Source organism: Glycine max, chromosome 4 (genome assembly GCF_000004515.6).
Source record: "Glycine max cultivar Williams 82 chromosome 4, Glycine_max_v4.0, whole genome shotgun sequence".
NCBI lineage: Eukaryota > Viridiplantae > Streptophyta > Magnoliopsida > Fabales > Fabaceae > Glycine > Glycine max.
Window position 1 is genome coordinate 24,487,389 of NC_016091.4, and position 15,750 is coordinate 24,503,138.

The following is a 15,750-nucleotide window of genomic DNA, read 5'->3' on the forward strand; positions in this document are numbered from 1 at the left end:
ACTGAGTTTTAAAAGATTGGCTAAGATTTTGTTAAAACATAAGCACTTAGACAATGAAGGAAAGCTGGAGTTGCTGCACATGATGTCCAACGTTATGTCAAGGAATAAGATCGGGCTGCACAATGCACAAGGCAAGATAAAATGTCAAATGAAGAATTGAAGCTGCAGGATCCACGATGTCGGATACAATGTCCAGGACATCCTGCCCGAAAATACTGGAGTTGCTGCACAATGCACAAGGCAAGACAAAAGCTGCAGGATCCACGATGTCGGATACAATGTCCAGGACATCTGGCCCGAAAATACTGGACACATAAATCTGTTATATCTTTAACAGATTATTGTGCAGTTAGCAACAGATTAGACGATCTATCTTTAGGAACGAATTAAAAGATAATTAAAGTTCGAATTACAAACTAGAAGAGTTCGTTCAGGGATTAAAGATTAAAGATAAAAACTAAAAGATCAAACTGTATCTTTTAGTTCTTTAAGTGCAGATTTTTCAGGAGAATGATAGATCTCATCCAGCGCAAGTTGTTGCAGCCCAGATACGCACACTGCTATATAAACATGAAGGCTGCACGAGTTCTGTACCAAGTCCGGGATTGAAGAGTTATTTTGTGAGTTTTGGGACTTGAGTGTTTTGTGAGCCACCTTGATGTTACCCTAACATCAAGTGTTGGACCTGAGTGTGTAGAGTTGATCTCTATAGTTTGTGTAGAGTTGATCTCTTTTGTTCAGAGAGCAATCTCTGGTGTGTATTTGAATTAATTGTAAACACGGGAGTGTGATTGAGAGGGAGTGAGAGGGGTTCTCATATCTAAGAGTGGCTCTTAGGTAGAGATTGCACGGGTAGTGGTTAGGTGAGAAGGTTGTAAACAGTGGCTGTTAGATCTTCGAACTAACACTATTTTAGTGGATTTCCTCCCTGGCTTGGTAGCCCCCAGATGTAGGTGACGTTGCACCGAACTGGGTTAACAATTCTCTTGTGTTATTTACTTGTTTAAACTGTTCACACTGTCAAATATAATATGCATGTTCTGAAGCATGATGTCGTGACATCCTGTACGACATCTGGCATTGGTATCAGAATTTCAGTTGGTATCAGAGCAGGCACTCGAAATCACTGAGTGAGATCTAGGGAGATAAATTCTGATGAACATGGAGAAAGAAGGAGGACCAGTGAACAGACCACCAATTCTGGATGGAACCAACTATGAATACTGGAAAGCAAGGATGGTGGCCTTCCTCAAATCACTGGATAGCAGAACCTGGAAAGCTGTCATCAAAGGCTGGGAACATCCCAAGATGCTGGACACAGAAGGAAAGCCCACTAATGAATTGAAGCCAGAAGAAGACTGGACAAAAGAAGAAGACGAATTGGCACTTGGAAACTCCAAAGCCTTGAATGCTCTATTCAATGGAGTGGACAAGAATATCTTCAGACTGATCAACACATGCACAGTGGCCAAGGATGCATGGGAGATCCTGAAAACCACTCATGAAGGAACCTCCAAAGTGAAGATGTCCAGATTGCAACTATTGGCTACAAAATTCGAAAATCTGAAGATGAAGGAGGAAGAGTGTATTCATGACTTCCACATGAACATTCTTGAAATTGCCAATGCTTGCACTGCCTTGGGAGAAAGAATGACAGATGAAAAGCTGGTGAGAAAGATACTCAGATCTTTGCCTAAGAGATTTGACATGAAAGTCACTGCAATAGAGGAGGCCCAAGACATTTGCAACATGAGAGTAGATGAACTCATTGGTTCCCTTCAAACCTTTGAGCTAGGACTCTCGGATAGGACTGAAAAGAAGAGCAAGAATCTGGCTTTCGTGTCCAATGATGAAGGAGAAGAAGATGAGTATGACCTGGATACTGATGAAGGGCTGACTAACGCAGTTGTGCTCCTTGGAAAACAGGTCAACAAAGTGCTGAACAGAATGGACAGGAGGCAGAAACCACATGTCTGGAACATCCCTTTCGACATCAGGAAAGGTAGTGAATACCAGAAAAGGTCAGATGAAAAGCCCAGTCACAGCAAAGGAATTCAATGCCGTGGGTGTGAAGGCTTTGGACACATCAAAGCTGAATGTCCCACTCATCTCAAGAAGCAGAGGAAAGGACTTTCTGTATGTCGGTCTGATGATACAGAGAGTGAACAAGAAAGTGATTCTGACAGAGATGTGAATGCACTCACTGGGAGATTTGAATCTGCTGAAGATTCAAGCGATACAGATAGTGAAATCACTTTTGATGAGCTTGCTATAACCTATAGAGAACTATGCATCAAAAGTGAGAAGATTCTTCAGCAAGAAGCACAACTGAAGAAGGTCATTGCAAATCTGGAGGCTGAGAAGGAGGCACATGAAGAGGAAATCTCTGAACTTAAAGGAGAAATTGGCTTTCTGAACTCTAAACTGGAAAACATGACAAAGTCAATAAAGATGCTGAATAAAGGCTCAGATTTGCTTGATGAGGTGCTACAGCTTGGGAAGAATGTTGGAAACCAGAGAGGACTTGGATTTAATCATAAGTCTGCTGGCAGAACAACCATGACAGAATTTGTTCCTGCCAAAAACAGCACTGGAGCCACGATGTCACAACATCGGTCTCGACATCATGAAACGCAGCAGAAAAGGAGCAAAAGAAAGAAGTGGAGGTGTCACTACTGTGGCAAGTATGGTCACATAAAGCCCTTTTGCTATCATTTACATGGCCATCCACATCATGGAACTCAAGGAAGCAGCAGTGGAAGGAAGATGATGTGGGTTCCAAAACACAAGACTGTTAGTCTTGTTGTTCATACTTCACTTAGAGCATCAGTTAAGGAAGATTGGTACCTAGATAGCGGCTGTTCCAGACACATGACAGGAGGCAAAGAATTCCTGGTGAACATTGAACCTTGCTCCACTAGCTATGTGACATTTGGAGATGGCTCTAAAGGAAAGATCACTGGAATGGGAAAGCTAGTCCATGATGGACTTCCTAGTCTGGACAAAGTACTGCTGGTGAAGGGACTGACTGCAAACTTGATCAGCATCAGTCAGCTGTGTGATGAAGGATTCAATGTAAACTTCACAAAGTCAGAATGCTTGGTGACAAATGAGAAGAGTGAAGTTCTAATGAAGGGCAGCAGATCAAAGGACAACTGTTACCTATGGACACCTCAAGAAACCAGTTACTCCTCCACATGTCTATTCTCCAAAGAAGATGAAGTCAAAATATGGCATCAAAGATTTGGACATCTGCACTTAAGAGGTATGAAGAAAATCATTGACAAAGGTGCTGTTAGAGGCATTCCCAATCTGAAAATAGAAGAAGGCAGAATCTGTGGTGAATGTCAGATTGGAAAGCAAGTCAAGATGTCCCACTAGAAGCTTCAACATCAGACCACTTCCAGGGTGCTGGAACTACTTCACATGGACTTGATGGGGCCTATGCAAGTTGAAAGCCTTGGAGGAAAAAGGTATGCCTATGTTGTTGTGGATGATTTCTCCAGATTTACCTGGGTCAACTTTATCAGAGAGAAATCAGACACCTTTGAAGTATTCAAGGAGTTGAGTCTAAGACTTCAAAGAGAAAAAGGCTGTGTCATCAAGAGAATCAGGAGTGACCATGGCAGAGAGTTTGAAAACAGCAGGTTTACTGAATTCTGCACATCTGAAGGCATCACTCATGAATTCTCTGCAGCCATTACACCACAACAAAATGGCATAGTTGAAAGGAAAAACAGGACTTTGCAAGAAGCTACTAGGGTCATGCTTCATGCCAAAGAACTTCCCTATAATCTCTGGGCTGAAGCCATGAACACAGCATGCTACATCCACAACAGAGTCACACTTAGAAGAGGGACTCCAACCACACTGTATGAAATCTGGAAAGGGAGGAAACCAACTGTCAAGCACTTCCACATCTTTGGAAGTCCATGCTACATTTTGGCAGACCGAGAGCAAAGGAGAAAGATGGATCCCAAGAGTGATGCAGGGATATTCTTGGGATACTCTACAAACAGCAGAGCATATATAGTATTCAATTCCAGAACCAGGACTGTGATGGAATCCATCAATGTGGTTGTTGATGATCTAACTCCAGCAAGAAAGAAGGATGTCGAAGAAGATGTCAGAACATCGGGTGACAATGTAGCAGATACAGCTAAAAGTGCAGAAAATGCAGAAAACTCTGATTCTGCTACAGATGAACCAAACATCAACCAACCTGACAAGAGACCCTCCATTAGAATCCAGAAGATGCACCCCAAGGAGCTGATTATAGGAGATCCAAACAGAGGGGTCAGTACAAGATCAAGGGAGATTGAGATTGTCTCCAATTCATGCTTTGTCTCCAAAATTGAGCCCAAGAATGTGAAAGAGGCACTGACTGATGAGTTCTGGATCAATGCTATGCAAGAAGAATTGGAGCAATTCAAAAGGAATGAAGTTTGGGAGCTAGTTCCTAGACCCGAGGGAACTAATGTGATTGGCACCAAGTGGATCTTCAAGAACAAAACCAATGAAGAAGGTGTTATAACCAGAAACAAGGCCAGACTTGTTGCTCAAGGCTACACTCAGATTGAAGGTGTAGACTTTGATGAAACTTTCGCCCCAGTTGCTAGACTTGAGTCCATCAGATTGTTACTTGGTGTAGCTTGCATCCTCAAATTCAAGCTGTACCAAATGGATGTGAAGAGCGCGTTTCTGAATGGATACCTGAATGAAGAAGCCTATGTGGAGCAGCCAAAGGGATTTGTAGATCCAACTCATCCAGATCATGTATACAGGCTCAAGAAGGCTCTCTATGGATTGAAGCAAGCTCCAAGAGCTTGGTATGAAAGGCTAACAGAGTTCCTTACTCAGCAAGGGTATAGGAAGGGAGGAATTGACAAGACTCTCTTTGTCAAACAAGATGCTGATAACTTGATGATAGCACAGATATATGTTGATGACATTGTGTTTGGAGGGATGTCGAATGAGATGCTTCGACATTTTGTCCAACAGATGCAATCTGAATTTGAGATGAGTCTTGTTGGAGAGCTGACTTATTTTCTGGGACTCCAAGTGAAGCAGATGGAAGACTCCATATTCCTCTCACAAAGCAAGTATGCAAAGAACATTGTCAAGAAGTTTGGGATGGAAAATGCCAGCCATAAAAGAACACCTGCACCTACTCACTTGAAGCTGTCAAAGGATGAAGCTGGCACCAGTGTTGATCAAAGTCTGTACAGAAGCATGATTGGGAGCTTACTATATTTAACAGCTAGCAGACCTGACATCACCTATGCAGTAGGTGTTTGTGCAAGATATCAAGCCAACCCTAAGATGAGTCACTTGAATCAAGTAAAGAGAATTCTGAAATATGTAAATGGCACCAGTGACTATGGGATTATGTACTGTCATTGTTCAGATTCAATGCTGGTTGGGTATTGTGATGCTGATTGGGCTGGAAGTGCAGATGACAGAAAAAGCACTTCTGGTGGATGCTTCTATCTGGGCAACAATCTTATTTCATGGTTCAGCAAGAAGCAGAACTGTGTGTCCCTATCTACTGCAGAAGCAGAGTATATTGCAGCAGGAAGCAGCTGTTCACAACTAGTTTGGATGAAGCAGATGCTCAAGGAGTACAATGTCGAACAAGATGTCATGACATTATTCTGTGACAACTTGAGTGCTATTAATATTTCTAAAAATCCTGTTCAACACAGCAGAACCAAGCACATTGACATTAGACATCACTATATTAGAGATCTTGTTGATGATAAAGTGATCACACTGAAGCATGTTGACACTGAGGAACAAATAGCAGATATTTTCACAAAGGCATTGGATGCAAATCAGTTTGAAAAACTGAGGGGCAAGTTGGGCATTTGCCTGCTAGAAGACTTATAGCAATTACTTCTATTTGAATGTGCTCAAACGTTAATAGCACATTCATTACTGGGCCAAAACAGATTCGACCGTTGCTTCACACGCCCCTCTACATTCTTCATTCAAATTTATATTTTCGTGGCATTCTTGTTTTCATCAGCATTCCCCAACACCTCTCGGAATTTCACGAAACCATTTCAAAAGCTCTGCTTCTCCATGGCTACCTCACCAAAAGATACTTCATCACCTGGTTCACCCTCTGTGCCATCATCTCCGCACCAGGAACAACCTGAATTCAACATCCAACCCATACAAATAATTCCTGGTCAAGCCCCTGTTCCTGAGAAACTGGTCCCCAAACGACAACAGGGAGTGAAGATTTCTGAAAACCCTAGCCTTGCAACAAGTCCTAGGGAAGTAGACACAGAGATGGACAAGAAAATCCGCAGTATTGTGAGTAGCATTCTGAAAAATGCTTCTGTTCCTGATGCTGATGAAGATGTTCCAACATCTTCCACCGCAAATGTTTCTGTGCCTGATGTTGATAAAGATGTTCCAACATCTTCCGCCCCAAATGCTGAAGTCCTCTCTTCCTCCAGCTGTCATACCCTAATTTCGTCCGGGGACCTTTGCTTGATGACATGCGACCATTCTTTGGTCCTTGTGAGGTGCTTGGCACCCATCATTAGGCAATTTATGAAATTCCAGGACATGCCGGAAAACCAAAAAAATATTGATGCACAATCCGTAAGTTTCCGTGACACACCGGAAATCAAAAGGAAGCATCGTTGCATAATTAAGTGAGGTTCCGTAACATTCCGTAAGTCAAAAAGGGGATGATTATGTAATCCGCAAGGTTCCGTAACATTACGGAAAGAAAACAAGTATCGTTACGAAATTCGTAAGTTTCCGTAACTTTACGAAAAAAGAATCACCAAAAAACAGCAGAGGGGGGTGTACTTAGTAAAAATGGGGGTGCAAATAGCACCCAGACCCACTTGGGCCCTCTGGAATATTCCTCCAGAAGGCGGTTGCTTCTGGAGGAAGCAACCCTGCTCGCCTGGGCGAGCTGAGCTCGCCTGGGCGAGCTGGGCGGCAACCACCTCCCCTATTTTGCTATAAATAGGGGAGGAATGCAAGAAGAAAAACATCCAGCCCCTTTGGCACTTCTCTCTCTTTCGAATTTGCTTGGAAAAATTGTTTCCGTGAAGAAAATCTAAGCCAAGGCGCTTCCGAAACGTTTCCGTAACGTTTTCCGTGAGGAATCTCGCAAAGGTTTGAACCGTTCTTCGACGTTCTTCATTCGTTCTTCATCGTTCTTCGATCTTCAACGGGTAAGTACCTCGAACCAAGCTTTTCGATTCATTCTATGTACCCATAGTGGTCCACATTGTGTTTCGTGCATTTTTATTCTCGTTTTGTTTACTTTTTATACCCCCTGTTGACGTGCTTAAGCCATTTTACTTAAGTCGTTTCTCGCTTAACTTAAAAATAAAATAAATTTCCACCGAACGTTTGAATTGTATTATCCATTAACTTCGGTTAAAATCAATTCCGACTGTTCGGTCGTGCCGTAACCACGTTGGAAATCAAAAAGAGGTAAAAAATAATATAAATAATCAAAAAAACATCTTTTAGTAAAATAAAGCGGAAAATCAATCGGACGTTTTCTCTTTGGGATTTCTCATTCTTAATCGAATTGATTAATAACTAAAGTGAAACTAAGGCTAAAATCAACTCGCCTAGTCAAGCTCGTCCACAAAAATAGGCTTTTGAAGTTCGTCATTTCATTTTCTCACTAAGTAAAAATGGATCATTTTTAAGGTCCAACGCCTTAAAATGATCACCACTTAAGTAAAAAAGAATCACTTGACAAAAAGAAAGAACTACGTAGGTCTGAGTTCCTCATTGAGGATACGTAGGAGCAAAAGCCTCGCTTTTGTCGACCATCCCAAGAGATCGTTAATGGTCCAATGCCTTAACGTTCCTCTCCTTTCAAAAACAAGAGACCGTTAATGGTCCAATGCCTTAACGTTTCTCCCCTTTCAAAAATCAAAAGACCGTTTAATGGTCCAACACCTTGAATGACCTTTTGTTCAAATAAAAACATGTTTTGCAAAAAGACAAAAAAACAACTTAACCAAACACTTTGTTCTGAAAGAACTACGTAGGTCTGATTTTCTCATCCCAATTGAGGAATACGTAGGAGCAAAGGGAAACACCCTTGTCGACCACAAAAAGAGAAAAAATATAAAAAGGGTATAAAGGATATAAGGACATAAAAGGGAACATAAAAATCAAAGTCATGTTTGCACATTCGATTAAAGGCTGCCGTCCCTTAGGACGGGCGTGTGGGGTGCTAATACCTTCCCCGTGCGTAAATACAACTCCCGAACCTTTCACTAAAAAGTTCGTAGATCTCGTCTTTTCCGGTTTTTCCGACGTTTTCCTCAAATAAACGTTGGTGGCGACTCCGCGCGTATTCCTTTGGTGGAACACGCATCCCGCGAGTCACGCGTCGCCCTCCCGCCGAAGGGTAGGTTGCGACACCAGCAAAGAGAGATCAACAGAGGAAGATGATCAAGCCACAGAGGAGACCCCTGCACCACGGGCACCAGAACCTGCTCCAGGTGACCTCATTGACCTAGAAGAAGTAGAATCTGATGAGGAACCCATTGCCAACAAGTTGGCACCTGGCATTGCAGAAAGACTACAAAGCCGAAAGGGAAAAACCCCCGTTAAGAGGTCTGGACGAATCAAAACTATGGCACAGAAGAAGAGCACTCCAATCACTCCTACCACATCCAGACGGAGCAAAGTTGCAATCCCTTCCAAGAAGAGGAAAGAAATTTCCTCATCTGATTCTGATGATGATGTCGAACTAGATGTTCCCGACATCAAGAGGGCCAAGACATCAGGGAAAAAGGTGCCTGGAAATGTCCCTGATGCACCATTGGACAACATTTCATTCCACTCCATTGGCAATGTTGAAAGGTGGAAATTTGTATATCAACGCAGACTTGCTGTGGAAAGAGAACTGGGAAGAGATGCCTTGGCTTGCAAGGAGATCATGGACCTCATCAAGGCTGCTGGACTACTGAAGACAGTCACCAAGTTGGGAGATTGTTATGAAAGCCTAGTCAGGGAATTCATTGTCAACATTCCCTCTGACATAACAAACAGAAAAAGTGATGATTATCAGAAAGTGTTTGTCAGAGGAAAGTGTGTTAGATTCTCCCCTGCTGTAATCAACAAATACCTGGGCAGACCAACAGATGGAGTGGTGGATATTACTGTCTCTGAGCATCAAATTGCCAAGGAAATCACTGCCAAACAAGTCCAGCATTGGCCAAAGAAAGGGAAGCTGTCTGCAGGGAAGCTAAGTGTGAAGTATGCAATCCTGCATAGGATTGGCGCTGCAAACTGGGTACCCACCAATCATACTTCCACTGTTGCCACAGGTTTGGGTAAATTTCTGTATGCTGTTGGAACCAAGTCCAAATTTAATTTTGGAAACTATATTTTTGTTCAAACTGTTAAGCATTCAGAATCCTTTGCTGTCAAATTACCCATTGCCTTCCCAACTGTATTGTGTGGCATTATGTTGAGTCAACATCCCAATATTTTAAACAACATTGACTCTGTGATGAAAAGAGAATCGGCTCTGTCCCTGCATTACAAACTGTTTGAGGGGACACATGTCCCAGACATTGTCTCGACATCAGGGAAAGCTGCTGCTTCAGGTGCTGTGTACAAGGATGCCTTGATTGCTGAACTCAAGGACACATGCAAGGTGCTGGAAGCAACCATCAAAGCCACCACAGAGAAGAAAATGGAGCTGGAACGCCTGATCAAAAGGCTCTCAGACAGTGGCATTGATGATGGAGAAGCAGCTGAGGAAGAAGAAGCAGCTGAGGAAGAAGAAAAAGCTGAGGAAGAAGAAGAAGCAGCTGAGGAAGAGGAAGATGCAGCAGAGGATACAGAATCAGATGATGATTCTGAAGCCACCCCATGATCATCAGACCTTTATTTTTGCTTTTCACTTTTACTGGCTATAGGGGCATGTCCATTTGAACAATTGATTACTATTGGTCTGTAATATTTGCACCTTAAGTTCATGCATTCTACTTTTGTCAAATTCTGTCTAAAAAGGGGGAGTAATGGTAGTAATAGTATTATAGTATTATGCATGATTTATGATTTTGAGAAGTAGGATACGATGTATGCATGATTCATGATTTTGAGGGGGAGTTGTATGTATATGATTTTGAGGGGGAGACTGCTGCTGCTGATGATGACTGATGTAAGCTACTAGTAGCTGAGCATGGAGACAGGGGGAGCAGAAAGCTGATGTCACATGAGATGTCTTGAAAGCTGATGTCACATGCGATGTCTTGACATCCTGGAAAAGACTAGTAGCTGATAGAAGATGCTGCAGTGAACGGGAGCAGAAAGCTGATGTCACGGGAGATGTCTTGACATCCTGGAAACGACTTGCAACTTGCAGAATTTTGTTGTTACCACTACAGATACCGCTGTGCTTGATTACTCTGATAATGAAAGTTGCTGATCCCACTTGCATAACTGCTCGTACCTGCTCAGGAAGTGTCTAAGTATGTTTTAGACAAAATTTGCCAAAGGGGGAGATTGTTAGTGCTTAGCTCTACTGAGTTTTAAAAGATTGGCTAAGATTTTGTTAAAACATAAGCACTTAGACAATGAAGGAAAGCTGGAGTTGCTGCACATGATGTCCAACGTTATGTCAAGGAATAAGATCGGGCTGCACAATGCACAAGGCAAGATAAAATGTCAAATGAAGAATTGAAGCTGCAGGATCCACGATGTCGGATACAATGTCCAGGACATCCTGCCCGAAAATACTGGAGTTGCTGCACAATGCACAAGGCAAGACAAAAGCTGCAGGATCCACGATGTCGGATACAATGTCCAGGACATCTGGCCCGAAAATACTGGACACATAAATCTGTTATATCTTTAACAGATTATTGTGCAGTTAGCAACAGATTAGACGATCTATCTTTAGGAACGAATTAAAAGATAATTAAAGTTCGAATTACAAACTAGAAGAGTTCGTTCAGGGATTAAAGATTAAAGATAAAAACTAAAAGATCAAACTGTATCTTTTAGTTCTTTAAGTGCAGATTTTTCAGGAGAATGATAGATCTCATCCAGCGCAAGTTGTTGCAGCCCAGATACGCACACTGCTATATAAACATGAAGGCTGCACGAGTTCTGTACCAAGTCCGGGATTGAAGAGTTATTTTGTGAGTTTTGGGACTTGAGTGTTTTGTGAGCCACCTTGATGTTACCCTAACATCAAGTGTTGGACCTGAGTGTGTAGAGTTGATCTCTATAGTTTGTGTAGAGTTGATCTCTTTTGTTCAGAGAGCAATCTCTGGTGTGTATTTGAATTAATTGTAAACACGGGAGTGTGATTGAGAGGGAGTGAGAGGGGTTCTCATATCTAAGAGTGGCTCTTAGGTAGAGATTGCACGGGTAGTGGTTAGGTGAGAAGGTTGTAAACAGTGGCTGTTAGATCTTCGAACTAACACTATTTTAGTGGATTTCCTCCCTGGCTTGGTAGCCCCCAGATGTAGGTGACGTTGCACCGAACTGGGTTAACAATTCTCTTGTGTTATTTACTTGTTTAAACTGTTCACACTGTCAAATATAATCTGCATGTTCTGAAGCGTGATGTCGTGACATCCTGTACGACATCTGGCATTGGTATCAGAATTTCATAAAGCTCATTTAGAGCACAAAATTTCGTGCTCTTCTCTCTATCTCCCTTCATTCATCTCCTTCTTCCTCCAAGCTCTTATCCATGGCCTCCTATGGTTGTGAGCTTCTTCTAGACTCATCTTCTCCTTGAAGTGGCATCTCCTCTCTCTCTTTCTTCTCCATTCCACTGCCATTAATCTCCAAGAATCAAAGGCTGGGAACATCCCAAGATGCTGGACACAGAAGGAAAGCCCACAGATGGATTGAAGCCAGAAGAAGACTGGACTAAAGAAGAAGACAAATTGGCACTTGGAAACTCCAAAGCCTTGAATGCCCTATTCAATGGAGTTGACAAGAATATCTTCAGACTGATCAACACATGCACAGTGGCCAAGGATGCATGGGAGATCCTGAAAACCACTCATGAAGGAACCTCCAAAGTGAAGATGTCCAGATTGCAACTATTGGCTACTAAATTCGAAAATCTGAAGATGAAGGAGGAAGAATGTATTCATGACTTCCACATGAACATTCTTGAAATTGCCAATGCTTGCACTGCCTTGGGAGAAAGGATGACAGATGAAAAGCTGGTGAGAAAGATCCTCAGATCTTTGCCTAAGAGATTTGACATGAAAGTCACTGCAATAGAGGAGGCCCAAGACATTTGCAACATGAGAGTAGATGAACTCATTGGTTCCCTTCAAACTTTTGAGCTAGGACTCTCGGATAGGACTGAAAAGAAGAGCAAGAACCTGGCGTTCGTGTCCAATGATGAAGGAGAAGAAGATGAGTATGACCTAGACACTGATGAAGGTCTGACTAATGCAGTTGTGTTCCTTGGAAAACAGTTCAACAAAGTGCTGAACAGAATGGACAGGAGGCAGAAACCACATGTCCGGAACATCTCTCTCGACATCAGGAAAGGTAGTGAATACCAGAAAAGGTCAGATGAAAAGCCCAGTCACAGCAAAGGAATTCAATGCCGTGGGTGTGAAGGCTTTGGACACATCAAAGCTGAATGTCCCACTCATCTCAAGAAGCAGAGGAAAGGACTTTCTGCATGTCGGTCTGATGATACAGAGAGTGAACAAGAAAGTGATTCTGACAGAGATGTGAATGCACTCACTGGGAGATTTGAATCTGCTGAAGATTCAAGTGATACAGACAGTGAAATCACTTTTGATGAGCTTGCTATATCCTACAGAGAACTATGCATCAAAAGTGAGAAGATTCTTCAGCAAGAAGCACAACTAAAGAAGGTCATTGCAAATCTGGAGGCTGAGAAGGAGGCACATGAAGAGGAAATCTCTGAACTTAAAGGAGAAATTGGCTTTCTGAACTCTAAACTGGAAAACATGACAAAGTCAATAAAGATGCTGAATAAAGGCTCAGATTTGCTTGATGAGGTGCTACAGCTTGGGAAGAATGTTGGAAACCAGAGAGGACTTGGATTTAATCATAAGTCTGCTGGCAGAACAACCATGACAGAATTTGTTCCTGCCAAAAACAGCACTGGAGCCACGATGTCACAACATCGGTCTCGACATCATGAAACGCAGCAGAAAAGGAGCAAAAGAAAGAAGTGGAGGTGTCACTACTGTGGCAAGTATGGTCACATAAAGCCCTTTTGCTATCATTTACATGGCCATCCACATCATGGAACTCAAGGAAGCAGCAGTGGAAGGAAGATGATGTGGGTTCCAAAACACAAGACTGTTAGTCTTGTTGTTCATACTTCACTTAGAGCATCAGTTAAGGAAGATTGGTACCTAGATAGCGGCTGTTCCAGACACATGACAGGAGGCAAAGAATTCCTGGTGAACATTGAACCTTGCTCCACTAGCTATGTGACATTTGGAGATGGCTCTAAAGGAAAGATCACTGGAATGGGAAAGCTAGTCCATGATGGACTTCCTAGTCTGGACAAAGTACTGCTGGTGAAGGGACTGACTGCAAACTTGATCAGCATCAGTCAGCTGTGTGATGAAGGATTCAATGTAAACTTCACAAAGTCAGAATGCTTGGTGACAAATGAGAAGAGTGAAGTTCTAATGAAGGGCAGCAGATCAAAGGACAACTGTTACCTATGGACACCTCAAGAAACCAGTTACTCCTCCACATGTCTATTCTCCAAAGAAGATGAAGTCAAAATATGGCATCAAAGATTTGGACATCTGCACTTAAGAGGTATGAAGAAAATCATTGACAAAGGTGCTGTTAGAGGCATTCCCAATCTGAAAATAGAAGAAGGCAGAATCTGTGGTGAATGTCAGATTGGAAAGCAAGTCAAGATGTCCCACTAGAAGCTTCAACATCAGACCACTTCCAGGGTGCTGGAACTACTTCACATGGACTTGATGGGGCCTATGCAAGTTGAAAGCCTTGGAGGAAAAAGGTATGCCTATGTTGTTGTGGATGATTTCTCCAGATTTACCTGGGTCAACTTTATCAGAGAGAAATCAGACACCTTTGAAGTATTCAAGGAGTTGAGTCTAAGACTTCAAAGAGAAAAAGGCTGTGTCATCAAGAGAATCAGGAGTGACCATGGCAGAGAGTTTGAAAACAGCAGGTTTACTGAATTCTGCACATCTGAAGGCATCACTCATGAATTCTCTGCAGCCATTACACCACAACAAAATGGCATAGTTGAGAGGAAAAACAGGACTTTGCAAGAGGCTGCTAGGGTCATGCTTCATGCCAAAGAACTCCCCTATAATCTCTGGGCTGAAGCCATGAACACAGCATGCTACATCCACAACAGAGTCACACTGAGAAGAGGGACTCCAACCACACTGTATGAAATCTGGAAAGGGAGGAAGCCAACTGTCAAGCACTTCCACATCTTTGGAAGTCCATGTTACATTTTGGCAGATAGAGAGCAAAGGAGAAAGATGGATCCCAAGAGTGATGCAGGAATATTCCTGGGATACTCTACAAACAGCAGAGCATATAGAGTATTCAATTCCAGAACCAGAACTGTGATGGAATCCATCAATGTGGTTGTTGATGATCTAACTCCAGCAAGAAAGAAGGATGTCGAAGAAGATGTCAGAACATCGGGAGACAATGTAGCAGATACAGCTAAAAGTGCAGAAAATGCAGAAAACTCTGATTCTGCTACAGATGAATCAAACATCAACCAACCTGACAAGAGACCTTCCATTAGAATCCAGAAGATGCACCCCAAGGAGCTGATTATAGGAGATCCAAACAGAGGAGTCACTACAAGATCAAGGGAGATTGAGATTGTCTCCAACTCATGTTTTGTCTCCAAAATTGAGCCCAAGAATGTGAAAGAGGCACTGACTGATGAGTTCTGGATCAATGCTATGCAAGAAGAATTGGAGCAATTCAAAAGGAATGAAGTCTGGGAGCTAGTTCCGAGACCCGAGGGAACTAATGTGATTGGCACCAAGTGGATCTTCAAGAACAAAACCAATGAAGAAGGTGTTATAACCAGAAACAAGGCCAGACTTGTTGCTCAAGGCTACACTCAGATTGAAGGTGTAGACTTTGATGAAACTTTCGCCCCAGTTGCTAGACTTGAGTCCATCAGATTGTTACTGGGTGTAGCTTGCATCCTCAAATTCAAGCTGTACCAAATGGATGTGAAGAGCGCGTTTCTGAATGGATACCTGAATGAAGAAGCCTATGTGGAGCAGCCAAAGGGATTTGTAGATCCAACTCATCCAGATCATGTATACAGGCTCAAGAAGGCTCTCTATGGATTGAAGCAAGCTCCAAGAGCTTGGTATGAAAGGCTAACAGAGTTCCTTACTCAGCAAGGGTATAGGAAGGGAGGAATTGACAAGACTCTCTTTGTCAAACAAGATGCTGATAACTTGATGATAGCACAGATATATGTTGATGACATTGTGTTTGGAGGGATGTCGAATGAGATGCTTCGACATTTTGTCCAACAGATGCAATCTGAATTTGAGATGAGTCTTGTTGGAGAGCTGACTTATTTTCTGGGACTCCAAGTGAAGCAGATGGAAGACTCCATATTCCTCTCACAAAGCAAGTATGCAAAGAACATTGTCAAGAAGTTTGGGATGGAAATGCCAGCCATAAAAGACACCTGCACCTACTCACTGAAGCTGTCAAAGGATGAGCTGCACCAGGTGGACAAGTCTGTAC